Source organism: Cynocephalus volans, chromosome 5, assembly GCF_027409185.1.
Source record: "Cynocephalus volans isolate mCynVol1 chromosome 5, mCynVol1.pri, whole genome shotgun sequence".
In the NCBI taxonomy this organism is placed as follows: Eukaryota; Metazoa; Chordata; class Mammalia; order Dermoptera; family Cynocephalidae; genus Cynocephalus; species Cynocephalus volans.
In genome coordinates, this window is record NC_084464.1 from 61205781 (window position 1) to 61229039 (window position 23259).

At 35.8% G+C, this 23259-nt stretch overlaps 1 pseudogene; it reads left to right on the forward strand.

The window, feature by feature from the left end:
• Window positions 1-232: 232 nt before the first annotated feature.
• The window catches only part of LOC134379062 (heterogeneous nuclear ribonucleoprotein L-like), a 54258-nt pseudogene continuing 31231 nt past the window's right edge, over window positions 233-23259 (forward strand).

Below are 23259 nucleotides of genomic sequence, written 5' to 3' on the forward strand. Positions count from 1 at the left end.
TGGAGTAGTAGTACTTTTGAAACAGATCAAATTCTGGTGGCTAAACAGAATTCCAGGCTGCGATTTAATTCCAGAGACAAGAGAGCAAGAGAAAAAGAGACGGAGAGAGAGATGACTAAAAAGATTATTGATAATTCAAAGACCCAGCATCTGCACTCACTCAGCAGTGTGATACTGACAATTATTAACTACAAAACTGTGGTCACAGCAAAAGGTTAAATAAGCTATCACCATGGAGCTGAGTGGTGGGATGGCGTTTCGCTGGAATGTATTTTCCTGCAGCAGGCTCTACCTGATGACAGCTACAATCAAGAGTGGCTGCAGGCAGCTGCTTTGCTCCAGGCCACATTCAATTATGTCGGACTGCATTAGTCCCCGGCGAAGCTGTCACCTTCTAGCTTGTGAAGTGATAGCAGGAAGAGGCTCCTGAAGTCTCTCCAGTCCCTCGCTTCAGGTTTCAGGGGGGAGGAACAGAAACAATGTGTTTGGGGGAGAAGACCATTAGTACTCTGACTACTTGCGGCATTCACTTTGCTCTCCGAGCAGGAAAAAAAATAGCTTAGGTGAGCTGGAATCAGGAAGTTGTCTGGTGTTAGATAATTGCAGGGTTATTTTTTTTTTTGCCTCCAACAAGTAGCTCTTTTTCAGAAGGTAGTGCCAGGAGAGTGTTCTATTTTCAGGATTGGAAAGTCACTGTGGCTCACCCTTCTCAGGAGATAATGTTGAATTAAAATATATTTTCTAATATATCATATCCCAAAAGATTCTTCAGCAGTTAGGATATTTTGCAGAGTTTGATCTGCAAGTGTGGAATATTTGGCTTCTTTCCTAAGCTTTTCAGAACTTTTAGGTTGAATGGATTTTGAGATTTCTTTCCAAAGGGACCACTTGATGTTTGGAGCCAAACAGAAACAAGATCAGGCTATTCTGGAAAGCTATTTGGGGACATGATGTATTTTTGATGGTGAACCCTGCCCAGAACAGTTTGCAACCTTTACCACACTACAATCAATGTCTGATGGATGGTTGAGATAAGAAATTTTCAAGGTTAAGTCAGTCTTTTCACCTCTCCATGAAGCATAGAAATTCTCAAGTAGAGTTGAGTGAGGTTATAGTAACTCATTATATTTATTTCATTACAATACGTAATCAAGTACCACTACCCAGTGAAATTAGCAGGAAAATAGAGTTGTTCATTGAAGGCACTAGATAAATTACAGACACCACAGTATTAGTTGTGCTGTCTATTCTCAAGACATCATCTAGTTGGAGGAAAAACATAAATGTAAAACTTTGAAAATCAATTTTAGAACATACAGGAAACTTCTCTATGACTCATTGTGTAACACTGGACAAGTCACTCTGAGTTTTCATGTTGGAAAAACAGGCATAAGAATGTCTTTACGTGTAGATTATGAGAGAATAGAAATTACATGCTTTACAACACTTCCACATAAATTTAACCAAGAGTACAGAAACTCTAATTTTTTCAGAATAGTTAACTAGTTTAAAATAATCTCTTATTTTCATCTGAAAAGTAGTTAAAAATCTTTAATTCATGTTGGTGACTTTGGGCATTCTGTGGCATCATCACTATAGCAAATAATTATTTGGTGCTTATTTACTGAATACCCGGCATTACCATGGTCATGAGTATACAATCTTCTTAATGTTGATATTTATAAGTTGATATTGTTTAAAGTAGGAATATGTTGTGCTAGTCAGATTGAACCAGGCAGAGAAGCTGCCTTAGCTTTGCAAGGCTACAGAAATATGGCTTCTTGGTAATTCAAATAAATAAATAAACAACTGTAAGTACTAAAATATCCTGAGCTAGGATGCCATTATTTCCCTGGCATGCTGTGAGGCCTTGTGCAAATCCCTCACCTCTCTAGCAATTGAATGTCTGGCTTCATGATTCTTCTTCCAGCTTCTAGTCCTCCACACTTGGAAGGAATCAGTCATACATCATTCTGCTAAAGGGAAAGAACTTTCTTCTGGCCCCACTGCTTCTCAAGGTTTATGAGAAACTTCATTCAATACCTGTAAGTTATTGGGTGACTTTTAAAACCAAACTCCCAACTGAGATCAAAAAACCCTTTGGGGAGAAGTAACATGTAAATCCTTGGCAGAGTTTCTCAAGTTGAAAATTTACTGTATCCACCTCTCTATGTCTTTCTTATCTTGGTCTGTGGCCATGGAAATTTGCTGGTGGGGTAGGTATATGCAGAAATACAGTGATTCTTCAATTTTTTTAAAAAAACAAACCATATAGCCCAGCCCATCTGTGTGATACCCAAGTCATTAAGAACACATGCTCAGGCTGGCCCATCTTCCTGTCTTTCACAGAATCTCAGTTGATTACCCACACTTCTAGATATAGAAATCACAGTGAGGACACACATTCCCCTGCTTTGCTCTCAAAGTGGCCTTTTCTAGGCAAACATAACCTGTTTCTGATGAATCAGGCCTAGAATACAACTTCACAGTTTCTCATTCTAAGGATATTAATACTAAAAGGTTGAGCACTGAACATAGTGCACAGCCAGCTGCACACAGGACTAAATGAAGCATTATCACTCCCGTAATCATCATGGTCAGCTTGGAAATACCGAAGAAAATCTCGTGCTGAAAACAGAATGCCTTTTTTTTTTTTTTTTTTTTTTTTGGTATCATGACATAATTTCCCAGCTGCTAGAAAAGGGCTTCCTTTGCCCTTTTATCTCAGAAAAATAAAACTTATGCCATTGTTAACAGAATAAAGTTTCACTGTGTTAGTAAAGTAACAAGTGCCCAACAATACGCAGTTCTACTAAAGGAAAATAGCCATGGTTGAAATAAAACCACACTGATTCCCTGATATCTTTTTCTCTTAGAAAGTCAAACAGCAAAAATAAATAACTGGAGGGAAAATATTTTCACCTTTTGAAATAAATTCTTGTTATTTAAATAAAAGAATTCTTATTTTTATATCCTATTGGTGATAATGAGCCATGAGCCTCAGATGCAGACCCTTTACCTGCCAATTTAGTGAATATTTATCTATGTAAACAGGTGTCCAGAGCTGAGGTTACAGGAGGTGATGCACGTGGACTGGAAGAGAAGAGAAGGCATGTCGATGATCCTGGTGTATGAAGTGGTGTTAGAGCAGAGAGAGGGGAACAAACACACTAAGAGAAAGAAGCAGGAGGAATGGCTTGTCGACAGCGGAAAAGCCAGGATTGGGAAAGCTAACCAGAGATATCATACGGGGCAGTAGGGAGAGGGGAGGCCAAATGACATGTGCAGGAAGTTCACACAAACCACAGGATCGCCTACGGCATACATTGAAAGCGCCATGCTTTCTGGCTTGCATTGTCCATTTTTTTTTCTTTCATGTATCTAGAATTTTCTATCCTAGACTAGAAATGTATCAAAAGGCATTTTGGAAATGAGAACAAAGTGAATAAAAATATAATTTAAAAAACTTATTGCACTATGACAGTAATTTTTAAATAGCATGGATATGTACCTATGCATACATGTATACATGTTAACAAATATATACTTACATATACGTATATACATACTGTACATGCATATATACATATACTCATATGTACTTACTACATATCGAAGGCATTTTTCCTGTTAAAGAGCTTTGGACAAAATAAAAATTCTTGTTAATATTTTGCTTTGGAGAGTTTTTAAAACAATTGTTAACATTTTAAAGCATTAAATGCATATTCATTAAATAATATATTAAAGAATCTATATGAGGCAGATTCTTGAACATAGTGTACAAAATAACGATTAGCAACAGTGTGCTCTTACATTAACAGTATTGCTTTAACAAGTTTTATTTCCACATGCAATGGCACCTCATATGCATAAATATGTGGTATTCATTGAGTGGCCAAAAGTTAAGGACAGTCGATTTTAGGATCATGGGAATTCTTGTTTCCTAGGTTTCTTCAAGCATATATGAAGGAAGGTATAGATTGAGTATTGATATGTATCTGTAGTGAAGTAATAAGCTCAGCAGAGCACACAGAGATCAAACTCCCCTTGTTTGCCCAGATGGGCATCAGTCAAATGTTTTCATCATTGGATTTTGTGAAAAGGCCCTTGATTAATCATGTGAAGATTCCTACAGTGTAAGTAACTGGCTGAAGAAATAAGCCAGGATGATCAGAGCAATGTGCACTTCCCAAGGAATTTCAAAAGACATGCTTAATAGAAACTCTTTGAATTAAAAAGAAAATGGTTTCAATAATGGTTTTTATTTTTGAACAAAAGTAAATATATATATATATATATATATATGATGATGAAATGTTCTTATAATGTTTTGCCTTGCCTTTTTCTTTAAGACAGTTCACTAGGTTCACTAGGATATTTACTAAAGATGATTTATCTAATTTTCAAATTGGTTAGAACAATGCTGCATAGCTATTACAGCATGCTGTCACTTCAGAATGGTTTCACTTCATGTGTGTGGCAGAAAAAATAAACTCCATTTTTCTTATATTTCTCAGCAACCAACCCACAATTTCCTTTTCTGAATGAATATGATTTATTCTCTTTAGATTCTAAATAACAACTACAATCCACTTAAGAAATATAATCCCCAGACAGGTCCACAATCCCTTACCTCAAACATGGATCCATATATTTTGTAATTCAGAATTTTGCAAAATTTAAAATATAATATACTGTATGCTATGTAGAACACTTTGGGGCCTGGGGCTGGATCATCACCAAGCACATTAACATTTCTGTAGCTAAATATATAAATATTCATAAAAGTAGGATAAATAAAGACTATAAATAGCCTCCTGTCAGGTCTGGTCAATTTTTGATGCCAAATTAACTTTTTAAAACTTAGGATTCTCAGAGATTTCTGGATTTCAGGATTGAATATACAAAAATATGAACATATATTTGGAAACTTTTACTGCTATTCTTTAAAGAATTATTTCTTCTAATGCGAGCAGAAGAATTCTAAAATGCTGGAAGCTATTCCTAGTAAAATCATGTTTAGTGTTTCTAAATATTATGAATGGACAGTATTGCTTGAAGATTTGCTATGTCATATCACTAATTATGCACTACATTTAAAATAAATGTTTTCTTTATTTCTATAAAATTATTTAAGGATTCTACCTACAACATGAAACTTCATATAAATTGTTCAATTTTTTTCAGCAGAATAAAATGTGGAGCCCAGAGGATATGTGAACGAACACTAAAAATTTACATTAAATATTGTTTTAGAAACATTATCTTTATTAATTCATTTAGCTTCTTACACAGGTGTTTGTTTGTTTGTTTGTTTCTTAAGACAGCAACTTTTTATTATTAACCTGTAAGCTCCCAATAATTGGAGTCTTGAATCTTAGGATAACTTTAGATTTTAGAAGATTAATTCCTGCAAGGATTATATTTTACTTTTGGAAAACATAGCAAAAGGGGGCCTTTTATTGGTTTAAGTCATATAATTGGTATTATCATCTATGATACCATATATACCCTGATAATTAGACAAGTCCCAAATATTCCATTCTGTAATTTTTAGCATAGGCATATGAATAGAAGAGAGAGAAAAAAAAGGAAAAAACAGAAGAGAGAAGAAAACATGCAAAGGTAGAGAAAGAAGGAAGGAGGAAGGAAGAAATAAAGGAAAGAAGAAAAAAGAAAGGAGGGAGAAAAAAGAAGAAACAGGCCCATTTCCCTCTGAGATTGTGGGGCTTTGGCACCTTAACCATAACTCTTTAGGAGATGAAATAAAGAACAGGAATCTCCCATGGACTCACTGGTTTGTGAAACCCAGGACAAACTTAGAAATGAGTTCCAAAGAATTAGGGTCAAAAAGATCCTCAGATATGAGAAATGAAGTGGGACGTGGAGCAGACATTTACAAATAAAACCACAGGATTAAAGGCAGGCCAAATGCCATGAACACAAAACAGGGAGAAATACAGACTGAGAGACAGGGGGGCATCAAATGACGTGGGAATCTAAAGCCAGGGTCTCAGATAAAAATGTAGGCTGCATACTAGCCCAGAAACCAGACCCTCAGATGTAGGCTTTTCTCACAAAGACAGAAATCTGGTAGCCCAGGATCAAAGAGATGCCCAACCTGGGCAGCAGGTTGCTTTGCCTTTATCCTCTTAAAAAATCACAAGAGCCAGGTGGCAAGAACTCACACCAAGTGCAAGGTTACACAGATACGTATTCCTAGTAGGGGTGTACAGCACAAAACAAGTACATCAGGATAACAATAAATAAGAAAGACAAGGTGAGTTAAGGAACATAATAGCAGCCCAGCACAGCCTATCAACATAGCCATATATAGTGCCCACTAGTAGCATTTATAAAAATGCTGCTGGTAGGTCTCCATCCCACCACTCCCCTGTCTTGGGCCCTAGAATGACTAGAGGAAGAAAGAGAGTAGAAAAAGAAAAGGAAAATGAAGGAAAGAAAGAAGAAAGGAAGGCCCCTCAGAGACATCAGTTATGCATACAAGTTCTGCCATAAAATGTACTCATAGAAACCCTGTAAATTGCTGTGTTTGCTCTGATTCCTGTAATTCCCAATTCCTTTAAAAAGCAAAATAGTGATAGTGAGAACAGCAGTACTGTTTACTATTGGTCACAGAGTTAATCAGTTGCTGCGGTGCATGAGTGTGATGAGCTGTGGACTGAGGACATTTTTCATCGGATGTTTTCATTTTTTGCCTTTGGCAAAAATTCCACCAGTCGTGATAAATAATTCCATACCCCTAAGTGGATATTATTATTATTTTCAAGTGTAAGCCACAGCTGGCTCCTAGCCTGTCAGCTCTCCTGGAGTCGCAGATGCTGTGTGCTTACCTGTCGACAATTCCATGGGTGGAAACAGCTCACCATTCCCACTTCCACACTTCTGCTCTTTCATCCTCATGGTGTCCCCTGAAAACACAGCCAGGGAAGGGACGAAGGACAGACTGAGGCAAAAGTGCAGATAGTGTGGATTTTGCCTGCAGGGTTAGAATAGACACTTACTCCTCAGATGTTGTATTTTGCAGCCAACTTGCTTATTATTCTAGAGGACTGAATGAAAATAGAAGCCCACCTCTATTTTAAAGAAAAAGCATAATGTCTTATACATAGTAGGTGCTAAAAATTGCTGAATAAATAAAACAGTGAATGAGGGCCAGAGTTTGTTTTGTTCTGTTTCAACCCCTGGGCCTCCACTTCTCTGTTCTACTGCCTTCCTAATCCCTTTTAACACTCATATTTCTCCCATCCCCTGGTGCCTACTACCTTCACAATGCCCCCTGGATGGTCCCAATGCAATATTCTACCCATCCTGTGATATTATTTTCAACCTCTTACCTCTTTCCCTCTATCAAAATGTGCTGTTCCAGCCAATCACTCAAGGTTCTGTGACAGTGAGTCCTAATCATTTAATTGGATAACCAAATATTTTCAAATGTATTACCTAGCAGTTGGATTACCTCTTGTCTGTCTTCCTATGCTAAACTCAGCTAAGGAATTATGAAACAATGAAAATTTCCAACATAAACTGACTGGAGACTTGTTGGACAGGATAGTTATTGGAAATGCTACTAAAATCACATGATGCACTGATTTCTGTCCCTGGTTGTATAGGGCTGGCCATCTTTATTAGGCAGGAAAAATTGAACACACACAGGACTTTTAAAATAATACAATCTCTAGTAATTAATAAAAAGTGAAACAATCAGAGGATTAAAAAGAGAGAAAGTGGGAGTAAAATATACCTTAGGAAAACTATTTTATGATAAATTTATAATATGGAAAAAAAAAAAAAACACCTCTGTTATTCCTAAGCAAATCATACACCCTCAAACAAATAGGATTCCTTTGAACAAATTTTGTTACTGTTAATCGGGCATTTCACCTGAACGTTGAACAATAGCACCCTCCCCCAAAATGCAATTTTCAGCCTACTTTAAAAAACTAAACAAGTCAAATCAAATTTTTGTTTTAATATGGACAACAACATGGTTAATAGTTATATGGGAAGCTTCACAGCTAAGTGAAAACACTGGACTTTGGCTTAGAAAAGTAAGTTTTATTTCTACCTCTTCCACTGCTTGTGCAATGCTTGGAACACAGAAGAACCTTTTTAAAAATACCATATTTAGTGAATATGTAGATAAGGAAGTGAATTTCCCTGGGCTAGTCATTTTGATCACTGTAAATCTATAAACTAAGAGAGTTGAACATGAAGTCTACAGTTCCTTCAATAACTCACCAAATTGCCCCAAGGGAGTCAGTAGATATGTTCCAAAATAGATATAGAGAAAAGCGGTTGGCCACAGGGAATTAGAGATCAAAGTGGTATCTTTGCCCCCTCTTCTTTCCCTACCTTCTTTAGGCTGGAGGAAAGGGATCAAAGAGGATTAGGGTTATCGTGACCGCTCTCCATGTTGGTGGCATGCCCCAGGCACCAAACGCCATCACAACTCTTCACGTTCCTTACAAACCCGAGGTCACAGAACAGTGAAGGAGAAAAAAACCTGTAATCAGCACCAGTGAGCTGAGTGCCTCAACTAACCATTTCCAAAGCAGTTCTGGTCCACCTATACTTGCTCAATGGCTTGCATAGTAGGGGCATCAGCCCTTACTTTACTGAGTATTAGAATTAATAAAAACAGAAGGAAGAAGTTGCTAAAGAGAAAAGTTTCTTTGCAGTATAAGAATCATTATGAATTTCATACACTCTAAAGCGCTATGCCAATGTTCTTTAGGTGCGGCATTTTATCGTCTTCTATCTACTCACGAAATCTTTTTTTGTTTGTTTAATTGTCCAGTTCAAAGAAGAAAATAATCAATTCTATAATTTGAGCTTTTAAAAAAAACCTGAAGAAAGAAGGACACACATGAGTTTCAATTATGGCTCAGCTCACAACCAGCTGTCTGACCTTGGGCAGTCACTTAACTCGTCTAGACCTCAGGTTCCCTGTTTGAAGCATTTGAGCTAAATAATTTCTAAGAACATATTCCAGATCAAATGTTCTCATGACTCTGATATGTAGCATATGATGGTTATTCTCCTCAGAGTTATTTTTAAATGACAATGAAATATAGAAAGCTAGGAAACTTAGGCTTTAATTTTCTAAAATATTCTTCTGACATTTCTAAAAAATACTGGCAGTCTACCAAGAGCAAGTCATAAGAAATACCAATCCATAACATTTTAGTGTGTCAGGGTAGAAAGGATATTCAAGCAAGGAGTAGACAGTTTCCTCTGGAAAAGCTGTGTTAGGTAAAGTCAGAAAAAGATTGGATAGAAATACTAAGAAAGGTGGCATAACACGAAAATCTAGCCAAACTATATATTATGAGGTGTATGGATTAAACAGTTTAAAGGAATGATAATAATAATTTTAAAAATTACTAATATTTATTGAGCACACGTATTCTGCCAGGCATTATGATAAGGACAGATGATTTTATTTAATCCAATATGCATGGTATTTTAAAACTTTTGACAATTAAACTATTGTCAGTGTTGTAAATTAGGAAGTGTAGAAGATTAAGAAGAGAGATTAGTTTGTACTCCTTCTGTACAGGCTTTCTTCGCTGATGCCAAAGCCCACATGGACCAACCGGTAGAGACATGCCCAGGATTCTCAAGGTGAGACAACTTCTCACATTAAACGGTACTACTGTCATGTTAGCATTGTTAGTTGTTAACTTAGCTCCCTAAGGAAGTTTCATAAATGAATATGACTTAAGAGAAATATAAGTAATAAAATACATCAAATCAATATTGAAATTTGTAATGCTTGGCAAATTTTGGCGCTTGATAAAGATTAATTACAAACAGGTGAGACATTTTTCCATTTGCTTGAAAAGGTTTTTTTCTGTAACTAAAACAATGAACTAAAGGTAAGAGCATGCCTATGCCTCAGGTAAATTAAATTTGACAACCAAAGAATAATTCTCATCATTATGTAATAGAGTCAATAAAGAAAAGTCACATGGGTGAAATATCTCTTCTTTAAGACTTCAGCTTTCAGCAGTCATAATTCAAACATATATAAAATTTTATCTATATTTAACCAAGAATTTTGTGGCTGATACTTAACTGCAGCACATTAACATTAAAATTTTTAAAAACTAAAGTTAGTGATAGTGTTTTAAAGACCTAAAGTTTCCTTCCATTTTACGTCTTCACTGTTTTCCTATAGCCTCCTCAAAATATTCCTTTCCAGGTAACATAGGAGAAGTGTGAGTAATTTTCACCTCGAAGAAAAAAAACAATGAAGTTTAAAATCTTGTTTCTTGTTTTACTAGTGCCCCCTCTAGTGGAGGTTTAGCAGTAATGCAGACCACAAAGATGGGGGGGGGGGATTTATGACACCAAGCACATATTTTGTTTGCTTTTTTACATTTCCTTTTTAGAAACATTCTAAACAAAATGATGTGAAATAAACAAACATAATAGTGCATAATAGATGTACAATAGTTTCACCAGCAATTGTAATTAAACAAGGGAGTGATAAAAATCTGTGCTATATTCAGAACAGAAAACGTTTTCAGAGGCAATGTGGCAGACAGACATGCAAACATATTTTGCGAGAATTCACTGTCATTCATTTTGTGACTTAACTTTTTTTTCCTATGTCAGCCTATTTGGCCATTAGCCTAAAACTTTGCTACCAGTCCCTTTCTTCTCATTTACTTCAAAACTTGTATTTCCCTCCTCAACTGTTTGCCATCATTCTCTTACAACATCATTAGGTGGATAATACCCTTCGTCTCTAACTTTCACAATTATTTTTCTTTCTGTAAACTACATTGATGCCTCATAACCAAGACACGTAAGCCAATTCTGCTTACAATTACAGAGCAGTCTTTTTAAAATCATTTTCTAGCATTACTTTTTTTTCTCCCGTATAATTTATATGTTTGCATCGGTAGGGAAAAAAGGAGAAAAACTACCCCCACCCCAAATGACCATTTTCAACCCTGCCTCATAGGATTCTTCCCGGAGAAGTCTTGAGCTGGGTAGATGCATCTTGTTCTACAGGGATCTCTGTCAACTTCTCGTTTTATGCATTTAATGTGCTTCCCTGGTGATAGCCTAAGGGTGCTTTCACTAAACAATTAATGTAAGGCATCTCTGGGGAACCTAATGGGTATTTAGCAATAAGTTCACTTCCAGTGAATTGTATAATGTGATATTTTGACAATGCATATAGAGAAGGTGCAGAAAGGTGAACTTTTCCCTAAAAAGATAATAAACTAACCACCAAAACCTCTCACCCTTTTGTTACTGCGTAGGCATGAAGGAGAACCAAGCTGTAATTTAGGGTATTGTATGTGCCTTCTCTTGCCATTTTGGCATAATACCACACTACTGTTCACTTTTACTAATGTAATGTACAAGTCTCAACCTATTAGCGAAAGTAAAATTTGCTATGACATTTTGATTCCAAAGCCGCGAGCAATGAAAGGGGTAGCACTGCGCAAGATATTTGTATTGTGTTAATAAAAAATGATACCAACATATGATACTAATACTAAGCAGAGAGCACTGATTTGTATTTTCCCTACCAAAGTTGCAGCCCGTTTTTAAAGTGGTTGAATACTAGTTTTAGATTTAATTACTCAATCATCTAAATATATACACATTTAAAATGTTGCTTAAATTGTCTTTTGCTAGCCAGAAAAACTAAAACAATGAGATGAATACTTAGCTCTTTGCCCTCTTTAAGACTTCCTAAAAATAAAGATAATTTATAATTAAAGAATAATCAGAATATCAGAATAGTACATTTTTCTACCCCAGAATATATTCTTTCTGGAGTAAAAGTATAAGCAGAAGTAAACGAGAACTATAGTGTTTTTCTAAACAAATAGTTGATTTTGATCCAGTATAAAATGAGACTTTATATATTATTTTAACTCTTAAATAGATTTTAAATATTTCCTTGTAATTTTTCATCCTGCTTGCCTGAGCGTACAACATAAACAATTATAATCACACATATGTATATATATATATAGATGTATACATTCATACAGATACTCAAATGTTTATTTTTTAATAAATCTGGCAATTCGCAGTGTTAGTAGAAAGCAGCCACTATTTCCAAACTCTTATAATTTAAATCTACATAATAGACTTCCCCTTCAATTTTGCTTGTTCTTCCAATGAAGTTTGCACTCACTTTTATTTCATGTCAATATCTTCTTCATTCTTGTCAGAAAAATACTGGATGAAAACCTGAAACAATATAAAGCACACAAATAAAAAATACCCCTGAGGAAGAAAAAATTATTGCATTATTATTGCTTTAACTTCTCCTGTATTTTCATGACCATAGTGATCTATAAATATTTTTGTGACATCTTTAAGAAAATGAATTCAAACTCTGCAAATAAGTTTTCCATCGAAATCAAATAATTTTAGTGATTATCCTCAAAAACTGTTATTTCCCAGTGAGACCAAAGATGGGCAGTAACAATTACAAATCAATTATCATAAAAAGCATTTTATCATTTTCCCCTCATTTTCCATATCCTTGGGGCTATCAACTGATATTTTCCTACGTAGGGCAGGCTCCGCGTTCCCGCCTGTTAAGCCTATCAAGCGGGTGTGCCTGTCTGAATTATTATTGAACTTGTGTAGCAAACTCATATGTTGTGAAAAGAATTGCATAAACAGCTGCGTTAATCTATTAAGCATAGCAATTGCATTATGAGGTCAATAAAAGACTGTAGACAAGATATCTGGAAAGTAATTACTTCTCTTTAATGAACATATAGCCTAGTAATTTCTGAGTGCTGTAGGCATAACAGTGTTACATATTTTATAGTTTATAAATAAATAGTTATTACCTTACACAAAGAGCAGAAATACATCCTTTGAAGAAAAGTTAATTTGTTGTTTTAAAAAAAGCACATTTTGCTTAAACTACTTACATATAATGGATTATCAAGTAATTCCAATATGCTGTAATTGAGAATTACCTCTCTCAACGTGGAATATTCAATTGCATTTTGTGCATCTGGAATAAAACTGTATTTTCACCTTAGCTATTTTCTTCTACATTAAAAGCATGATTTATAGCATATATTTTATGTAGGGAATAATGGCAATACAAAGTCAACCTTATGCTATGAATAATTTAGAATTAATTCTTTAGTTTAAATATATTTGCATGCAAATTACATGATATAATTATTCTCACATAGCACTCTGGCTTGCCTTATTTTTTTTTTTTTTCTAGAAACCCATTTCTCAAGCTGCAACCTCCACATTTATTGTCAATTGGCAATTTAAATGTGCACGTTTTGCATGCTTGCTCACTCTCTTTCTCAGGTAAGCAGCATTAAAATTAGAATGTCTTATTATAATACCATTTATTAGATGATGTTATGAGAGATGGCTTCATCAAATGATTAATTTATAACTTTACTAAATAAAGCCATAATAAACTCCCCTTGATATTTTGACAGAGAAACTAGATTTAAAGAGGCTGAAGGGGATTTCAGAAGTATACAGAGCACTCTGCTGCCTTCATAATCCTTGAAATGTTGGGTAGGAATCACGAAGGAAGATCATTTTTTCCCATTGACAAAGCAGCAGCAATTTTTAAGGCTCTATTGTTGTACCACCTATGTATTTCTAAGAAGCTCTAACCTCTTTAAAGATTACAAACACCAATTGATAAATCACTAATGTTTAGTGATTCCAATTAAGTTCTTCAGAAAATTTTGACACGGCACGGACTCACTTCATTTTATAAACCTAAATTACAGCTTATCTCTTAATTTTTTTTCACATTTTCTACATGAAATTGAAAAAAAAAATACCCCATCCATGTTTGAAGATGACACCAAGTAAACAATTATATATTTCATGTAATTCACAGAACCAGGCATTTCTTAGTCCACAATTAGGTAATAAAAAAGAAAACAGCCAATAGTATTATCAGGGACATCCATGTCTGCTGCAAAGCTAAGCAGCAATCCTGAAACACCAGTACTAGGTACACCAGTGCTGTGGGCTGGCACATGCTGCTGCAGTGCAGGGAAGAGAGGAGTCAGAAGGAAATGAGGAGTCTGGTCCATCCCTCACCATCTACCCATTGAAATCTGACAAGGTCTGCAAGAGAATTAGCTTCTAATGACACTTCTGCTTCCAACCTCAGGAAACTTACACACTGTCTCCAATCTATAGTTTCTCTATGTGTAAAAGTTCCCTTTAGGAGAGCCAAAGGCCCTTTTCATCTTAACTTGCAATCACTTCAACTTATGGAGGAGAGCAGCAATGGCACATCTACCCTTTGAGGTAGGCAAGGCAGACACTATCATCTCTGGTTTGCAAATGGAGAAACAGAGTCTCAGACATATTAAGAAACATTCTCTCAGTTACTTTGTGAGTAATAGAAAGTTACCAAGCAAAAAGGGGAAAAAAAACATATATTCCTGGAAGAAAGAAGAGGTAGTTAAAATGATTTAGTTCTAAAAAAACCTTCGTCAGGAGAAGCAATTGGTTCTCAATGCCTAGAGTTCCTATGTGAGAGGGAGATTTTTTAGGACCTGATAAAATTAGGACTACCTCCATTCCCCAGGCCTATCTAGGCTTCAAATCTTTTGATGACCTTAAAGCAAAAACTCAGGTCTCCAGGAACCAGAGGATAGCCAGCTGATGGAAGCATTCACAAGCCTTGTATTATATATCATATCCTACAATATCAAAGAAAACTCAAATGTTAGGATTTTCAGTCCTCTACCCAGATCAGAGGCTCTTCTAAAACCTAAATACTCCCAAACTCAGGAGCTGGCTTTTCTTTGTAGGTCTGGCCCCAACTTCTAGCCCAGTCCCTAACAAATGAAGGCTCCAGCAAATGGAGGAGTTTCAATATTTTCTTATGAGGAAAAAATTATGAGATTTTGGCAGAATCCAATAATAACTTCCATTTTGCCTCATTTGAGACTCAAAGGAATAATATTTTTCCTATTCATTGCATATATTAGAAAGAGAAATTAAGGAGGGTCCCTAAATTAACTGTGTTTAAGCAAGATATTTGAAAATGTTATTCATGTCCCCTTCAAGTAAACACACAGCCTTGCTTTTAGGAAAGAGCAAGGGGTGCATGACATTCTCTGCTTAAAAACAATGGTCATAATCTACTAGCCCCATCAGTTCCAGAGAGAAAAAAATTATTATATGAAGGTACCAGACTCTCAAATTCCATCTGAGCATTTCCCCAAGGATCTCATGACAAGTGATATTGCAGAGCAATCTATAAATCTGGTGACTGCTCAACCCATATCTCCTTTTTGATAGGTACTTCAAACACAGTTCACAATGACTCATGCCACAAAAATGCTCCTGCTCTGCCATATTTAATTGGATCACTGACCCAGACAGACATATGTAGCAGAATACTGGCTATAATAAGTGGCAAATATTAAAATCTTTTAGATCCTAACCTTGAGAGAGAGAGAGAAAGAGACAGCAAATTGAGAGAAAACCAAAGCAGAATCCTTATAATATACCATGAATGCAAGTTACTCAGACATGTCTCTTTCTTATGATTAATCCTAAATTTAATGGAAGTGAGGATATGTGCAGCCTTCATGACCTGAGCCTGAAGGACAAGAGAGTTGCAAGTCTTCACTTTATCACTCACAACCTAGAACTAGTAACCGCTTTCAGTAGACGGCATTTCAGTTTCTAGATGAACCGAATTCCCTGCACTTTAAGCTTACAGAATCAAGATTATTACATATGGCAAGAACTAAATGTAATACATATTTATTGCAACTTCTTTAACTTATAGATAAGAAAACTGAGGCCAAGAGAAGAGTATGTCAAGCAATAGCACTGCTTAATTCCCTGAGTTTATTTTGTGTAGAAATTGTTCTGTGTAGAAATAAGATCTACATATGTGAAAATCTTTGAATACCTAAAACAAAGGCAATAAATCACAAATAAACTACATGTAATGCAGCATTTAAGATTCAGCTTGGTCTAGGACATGTTTTCATATTACATGTTTTTATTTGAGTATTACTGCAGCCCTTAGTAGAGATCTCCTACATCTTTGGATTCTTGTTGCACTCAAAATCCACACCCTAGCTGAGCACGTTATATATGAGGATAAGATGCTCAGCTTCCATGCACCAACAGTTAGGTTGGAAATCCTGGTTCTACCACTCACTGGCTATGTGACCTTTGGGATAATACTAGCCAAATATTTGCTGGATACTCTCTAATGATGCTTGTTCTAAGATTAGAAAGTTATATAATGTTATAAAATAATACCTTAAATTTATATGCCACCTTTTTCCCAACACATCTGGGGCATTTTACATCCAGAGCATTTTACAGAGATGTTCTAATTTGCCATACCGCCCTCTAGTGAAATAAGGTAGGGTTATAGTATCCAAATATCATTAGAAGATTAGTTTTATTCTATACAAATTTAAATATAGTAGGGATCAAATCATGATCCCAGATATGACATGTAGAAAAAGCCCTTCTAACATGATTAAATCACAAAATAAGTGCTGGTCATTTTCTCAATACTAACATAATAAAAGTTCTGTACATTATTTTCCAAATAAGGTAAATCAAGTTTAAAGAAACAAAAGAATTTTTCCAAGTTATTTCACCAAGATTGTTACAGAACTTAGACTAAGAGCCAGATCCCTTCTCTTTATCTTTTGCACAATTTTTTCAAGACTACATCATGACCTTTTAAGTTATCATATTTAAGTTACATGTCCCTGATTGGGGTCCTTTGGAATAAGAGAATAAAGCAATGCCAGTTATCATGCTGCTTTTAAATATTGTAACATATCCTTCCTGAATAATAAAGAAAGACTTTTCTGTCTTTGTAGTAATTGCTAGATGAGAGCCATTTGAAACACAAAAATGTGTTGCTTTGTACTGTTGGCTTTTGAGCTCATAAGTTTATGAAAACTTGCCTTTGTGCAAGAAGCTCTTCCATGCATCATTCACTTCTTAAGCAAGACCAAGAAAGGGAGAGATCTAAAGCAACTTTTGACACTATTCAAGTTCTTTATTTAAAAACAATACAATCCTTTTTAGCTTCTAAAAGATGAATGTGGCCTCTGAGATATTTGTGATGTTTGTTTTTTAAGGCTGCCAATATCCATATTGAACAGTACGTTCACTAAGAGGTAAATATACTTATTCTGGCTCTTTGCTTCCTTCCTTCGTATGAAGTAGTAGGTCTTCAAAACTTTACAATACACTACCATTGCTTACTAAATTCTGTCCTCCTATTTAAAAGAAACTTGACTGCTTGAATATGGGTTCTGTCTAGAAATGTAAAAAGGAAATTAGAGGATTTCAGTAGTCTCCTACCAGCTGCTCTCACACTTCTTTCTGAATTTTTAGCATATGGAGGGAAGAGTGGTACATATTCCTCTTTTGGTATCTCACCCTACAAGACAGATCTTGTCAAATACCAAATTTGAAATTATTTCTCATTAATGGGTATGTTCATCCACGCATCAGATTCTGTACATTATCTGATGGGCAAGATCAAATCAGGTAGTAGAATCAGCAACAAGATATATTTCAAGAAGATGCAGACACATCTAAATGTATCAACCAGAAAACACAAGACCAAGGGATAGGTCCAAATCAAAAACCACAAAGGATATAGTGAGGATCAATGAGATGGCTTTGATAAATATTCTCCTACAAGTTTGTATTGTTACAGTTAGCTTTTATTCGCCTAGCCATGATAGATAGCAGGTTTCTCCTCAGGCACATATAAAAGACATCACTTAGCTTTAGAGAAATAGATGAAGGAAGAGCAATGGCTGATAATGAGGTTTATTCATATAATCCATGAAGTATGCATACTGGAGACAAAGAAGAGGAAGAGCTGTGTCTGTAAGTAGATTATGCCTAACACTTATCACCTGTAGGTGAACGACATGGCCTGAACATTCCCCTGAACTTGGCAGAAGTTAGACCAGGCTTCTTGCTGACTCTAGACTTATGATCTCCCTTTTCTTAGAGCATTAATATTAGAATACGTGTAACTATAAATTCTTCCTCTGCCCCTTTGAGATGTAAATCTTTAAAAGTTTTTTGATAGTTTTAGAATCCAGGAACGTCTTTCTCAAAGAGCTGAGAGCCGTTCCCTTGCAATGTAATTATCAAAAAGGATAGTGCTCCTATCTTCAAGATTTTATGTGAGGATAGTAATCTAACTTTAGTAGGCATCATGCTGCAAATTGTAAAATAACCTCCTTCCATAAAAATATGAGAAAATTTTCTTTTTCCTTGGATAAAGCCAACTAGCAAACACAGATGTCTTATCATCTCCCACAAGTTCAGCTCTTAAAAACTCTTCAGCCCTTTGTTTCTGTGGAGTTAAGCGACTGAATTCTGGCCTTTCTCCTCTATTGTAATAGCCGTGAGTATATTTGAGTATGTTTTGAGCATCAACAGTGTGCTTCTCTTTGCCATTCCGAACCTCATCTATTCCACTACCATGGATTTCATTATCTGTAGTCCTTGTGGCCCTGTCCAGAGAATTGTCATTTTCTGGAATAATGGAGTCCAGGCCATGGTAGAATTTGACTCTGTGCAAAGTGCCAAGCACACCAAGGCCTCTCTCATTAAGGCTGACATCTGTTCTGGCTGTTGCACTCTGATGATCGATTATGCAAAGGCTACATAGTTGAATGTGTTCAAGAATGATCAGGATACTTGCGACTACACAAACACCAACCTCAGTGGACAAGGTGACCCTGGCAGTAACCCCAACAAACACCAGAGCAGGCCCCTCTCCTGGTAGATCACCCCACAGAATACGGTGGGCCCCATGGTGGGTATCAAAGCCATTACCATGATGACAGCTACAACCCCCAACCCCCACCTTACTCTCAAGGGAGAAGGATGGGCCCACAAGTGGAAGGTCACTGTCAGGGCCCAAGCCACTATGGCCCCCAGTATGGGCACCTCCCACACCCTCCCCCACCACCTGAGTATGGCCCCCATGCCAACAGCCCTGTGCCCATGGTCTATGGCTTGGATTTATCTAAGATGACCTGAGATTGAATCCTTAGTGTCTTCTGTTTGTATGGCAATGTGGAGAATGTGAAATTCATGAAAAGCCAACCAGGGGTACCATGGTGGAGATGGTTGATGGCTAGGCCATTACTCACCTCGACAACAATTTCACATTTGGGCAGAAGCTGAATGTCTGTCTCGAAGCAACCAGCCATTATGCTTGGTCAGTCACACGGGTTGGAAGACCAGTCCTCCAGTTACAAAGACTTGAGTGAATCAAGGAACTATCCATTTTATCAGTTTTCCACCCCAAAGCAGGCAGCCAAGAACTATATCCAGCACCACAGCAACATGCTGCACTTCTTCAGTGCCCAACTGGAGGTGACCTATGAGAACTTCTTTGAGATCTACAAGGAGCTGGGAGTGAGGCGGCCATCTCCTGTGAAAGTATTCTCAGGCAAAGTGAACGCAGCTCCTCCGGGCTGCTGGAGTGGGAATCCCAGAGCGTTGACCTGGAGATACTGGGCTTCCTGAACCATTACTGGATGAAAAACCTAAATGGGCCATATCCCGTACACTCTGAAGTTGTGTTTCTCCATCGCTCAGCACGTCACTCTAGTTCGGTGCCTGGGAAGAGTCCCATCTAAGCAGGAAGACATTTCTCTTTCCACCTTTATGCCACTTTTTGGTTTTTGTTCTTTTTGCAAAAGTTTTTTTTTTTTTTTTTTTTATGCTGGGTTAATAGAGGCTTAACCATAAAGGAAATGCTAGAAGTTTGAAGTGGGAAAGAGATGAGAATTGAAATCCCCCAAGATTAACCTTCATTTTTAAAAAAATTATTGTGCATGTGACTTTTTTTCTTGTTCATATTTTTCTGCTCATGTATGCCTGGTACATTTCAATAAAATTGTTGTTTGGGAAAAAAAGAAAAAGTCAGAATAAACAGTGATATATACAACAACATGGATAAATCTTATAATAATAACACTAAGTGAAAGAAGTGAGAAAATAGTATTTATTCTATTATTCCATTTATATAAATTTCTAGAAAATGCAAAATAATCAACAGTGAGAAAAAGTATATCAGTGGTTGCCTCGTGGTGCTAGGGAGTAGAGGAGGAGCAGGAAGTAGAGATTATAAAGGAACATGAAAAAACTTTAAGGAGTGATGTTATAGGTTCATCATCTTGATCACAGTAATGGTTTCATGGATGTAAACATATGTCAAAATTTAGAAATTTGAACAATTTATATATGTGCCATTTCAATTATTCCTCAACAAAATTGTTTTAAAAATCCATTTTTTTCTTACTTTTGCTTAGAATGTACAAAGATGGAAAAATTGTCATTCCTGTCTTTACATAAAAATTTCTGATAATCTGCAAAATACAAACTTTTCTGAATTTTTCATTAGGGAGCTGGAACTACAGGGTAATCAAGTAACTAGAAATCTGAGGAAAGACAGGAGCATCCAAGGAGATACAGATTGCAAATACTTCTTTACTTAGGGCAAAGGTAGGATTTCATACTTGATAGTCAAAATTCAGCCAAATTTTTTAACAAATCGCTATAGTATAAGTGAGTGAGTAGTGTGAGAGTATAGAACCCCAAGGAACCTTGGACCTAAAGAGAATCCGTAAACACTCACATGCTTTTCTCACAAGAAAGATTAAAGACAGAGTAAAAGAGTTAAGATAGCCACCATGATTGTGAGTAATCTGGAGGTGGGGAATAATAGTCACAGCTAAAAACAATATGAAGTGGGGGGGGGAGTAAAGAGGAAGGGGTAAAGGGTCACAAATATCAACTACAATGTATATTGAGAAGTTAAAAATTAAAAATAATAAAAATAATAAAATAAAATAAAACAAAAAACAAAAAAAAATAAAGTTTAACTTTATAACATAAAAATAAATAAATAAATAAATAAATAACAATAAGAAGACCCATCCATATCTTTCTTGGTATCTTTCTTACAGAAGAAAAGAAAAAAAGCTTTAAACCATTAGAGAAAGAGTAATAAATTTATTTGCCAAGGGTAAAAATCTATTGCATCTTTGGGAAGAGAATTTTTAAAAATTCATGTACCCCTGGTGAGGGATAGAAAAACATCCTGGATCCAGTCCCTTAGAAAACTTCTAGCATTGGATGAGAGGCAGCAAAACTGAAAAGCCCTACATCCAAACTCTAGAGACACATCTTATGCTTCAGACCATGGTTAAATGAGAGTAAAACGTGTTCCTTCATCCAGTACTACAAGGCTAACAAATGTCAAATAACACGTGAAAGTAGCAGACTGCTGAAAAAGGGTCAAGAGTATAAAATGAGACTCATTCTCAGGCACAGGCACAAAGAAAACACCTAAAATTGAAGGTGTAGCAGACATTGAGAAAAACATTCTGGCAAACCAGCTCCCACTACAAACACAAGTTAATTCTAGAGTAATCGAAAGCTTATAAATTCACTGAGGGCAATTATAGCACTAATAAAACCAAAATCTACCTAAACTCCTGACTAGATTGGCTCAGCTTCCTTCACATTAAAGTCCTACCAAAAGAAAAGGCATGCTCATTTCCAGGAATAAAATCTACTTACATCTCCTACATAGGATGTCCAGCTTTTAAACAAACATTACAAGACACTACAAAGACAAACAAACAAACAAACAAAAACATGTTGTCAGAATCTATTAAAGCCAGAAGATAATGGCAAGACAAATTTAAAGTACTGAAAGAAAAAAATATTCAACCCCAAATTTTCTACACATGAAGCAGTATGATATTATGTGAAAGTAGATTGAAATTAATTAAAGAATTATACTGTAAACTCTATGAAAGCCACAACAAAACTTGCAAAACTAATGAGCTATAAATAATAAGTCAAGAATGGAGATAAAAATGGAATCATAAAAAATACTCGATTCAACATAAAGACAAAAAAAACCCTCCTACACTGTTGACGGGACTGCAAAATGGTGCAGCCTTTACGTAAAATGATATGGAGGGTCCTCAAACAATTACAGATTAATCTACCATATGTCCCGACTATCCCACTGCTGAGTATATACCTAAAGGAGTGTAAACCATCATGTCAAAGCGATACCTATACTCCCACATTTACTGCAGTGCTATTTACAATAGCCAAGAGTTGGGACCAGCCTAAATGCCCATCATGGGATGAGTGGATAAGGAAACTGTGGTATATCTACACAATGGAATACTACTCTGCTGTAAAAAAGAATGAAATACTACCATTTGCAGCAACATGGATGGACTTCGAAAAATTATATTAAGTGAAATAAGCCAGGCACAGAAAGAGAAGTACTGCATGTTCTGACTTATATGAGGGAGCTAATAAAAATAAATAAATAAATATGCAAACAAATAAATGGTGGGGGGAAGAAGACACAACAATCACAATAATTCCTTGAACTTGTTAAGATAAGTGAACAGATACGATATTGATGGGAGAGGGAAAGGAAGAGGGAGGGGGGAAAGGAGGAATCACTAAAGGGACACAAAACTCAGCTACACTATATATTGGTAAATTGAAAAATTAAAAAATTAATTTAAAAAATGCCAAAAGAGGAATAAAGAAACAAAGAAGAGATGAAACAAAGGAAAACATTTAGTAATATTTTGTAAGTGTTGTAAACATAACAAGTAAAAAAAAAAAAGGAATTGCCATTTTGAATGAAATAGCATGTCCCATATGTGTTACTATAAGAAACTCATTTTAAACATAAATAGGAAGATTAGGTTAAAAGTAATAGCATGGAAAAAGATATACTACAGAAACACTAATCAAAATTAAGCTAAAGTGGGAATATTTCTATCAGGCAAAATGGACTTCAGAACAAAGAATGTTACCATAGCTAAAGAGGAACACTTATGAAAACAGTCAATTCATTAGGAAAGATATAAAAATGCTAATGGTACCTACCAAAACAGCTTCAAAATTTATGAGGTCAAAACTCACAGAACAGATGGATGTGAAAAATAGGTAAATCTGCAATTTGCCAATGAAGTATATGGACATTTCAACATTCCTTTTCCTCTAATCAATAGAACAAGTAGACAGAAAATCAATACAGATGTAGAGGACTTGAATCCTATCAACCAACTTGGCCTAATTGACATTTATAGAACACTCCACCCAGTAATGACAGAATACACATTCTTTTCAAGAACATATGAAACATTTACCAAGATCAAGAATATTCTGAGC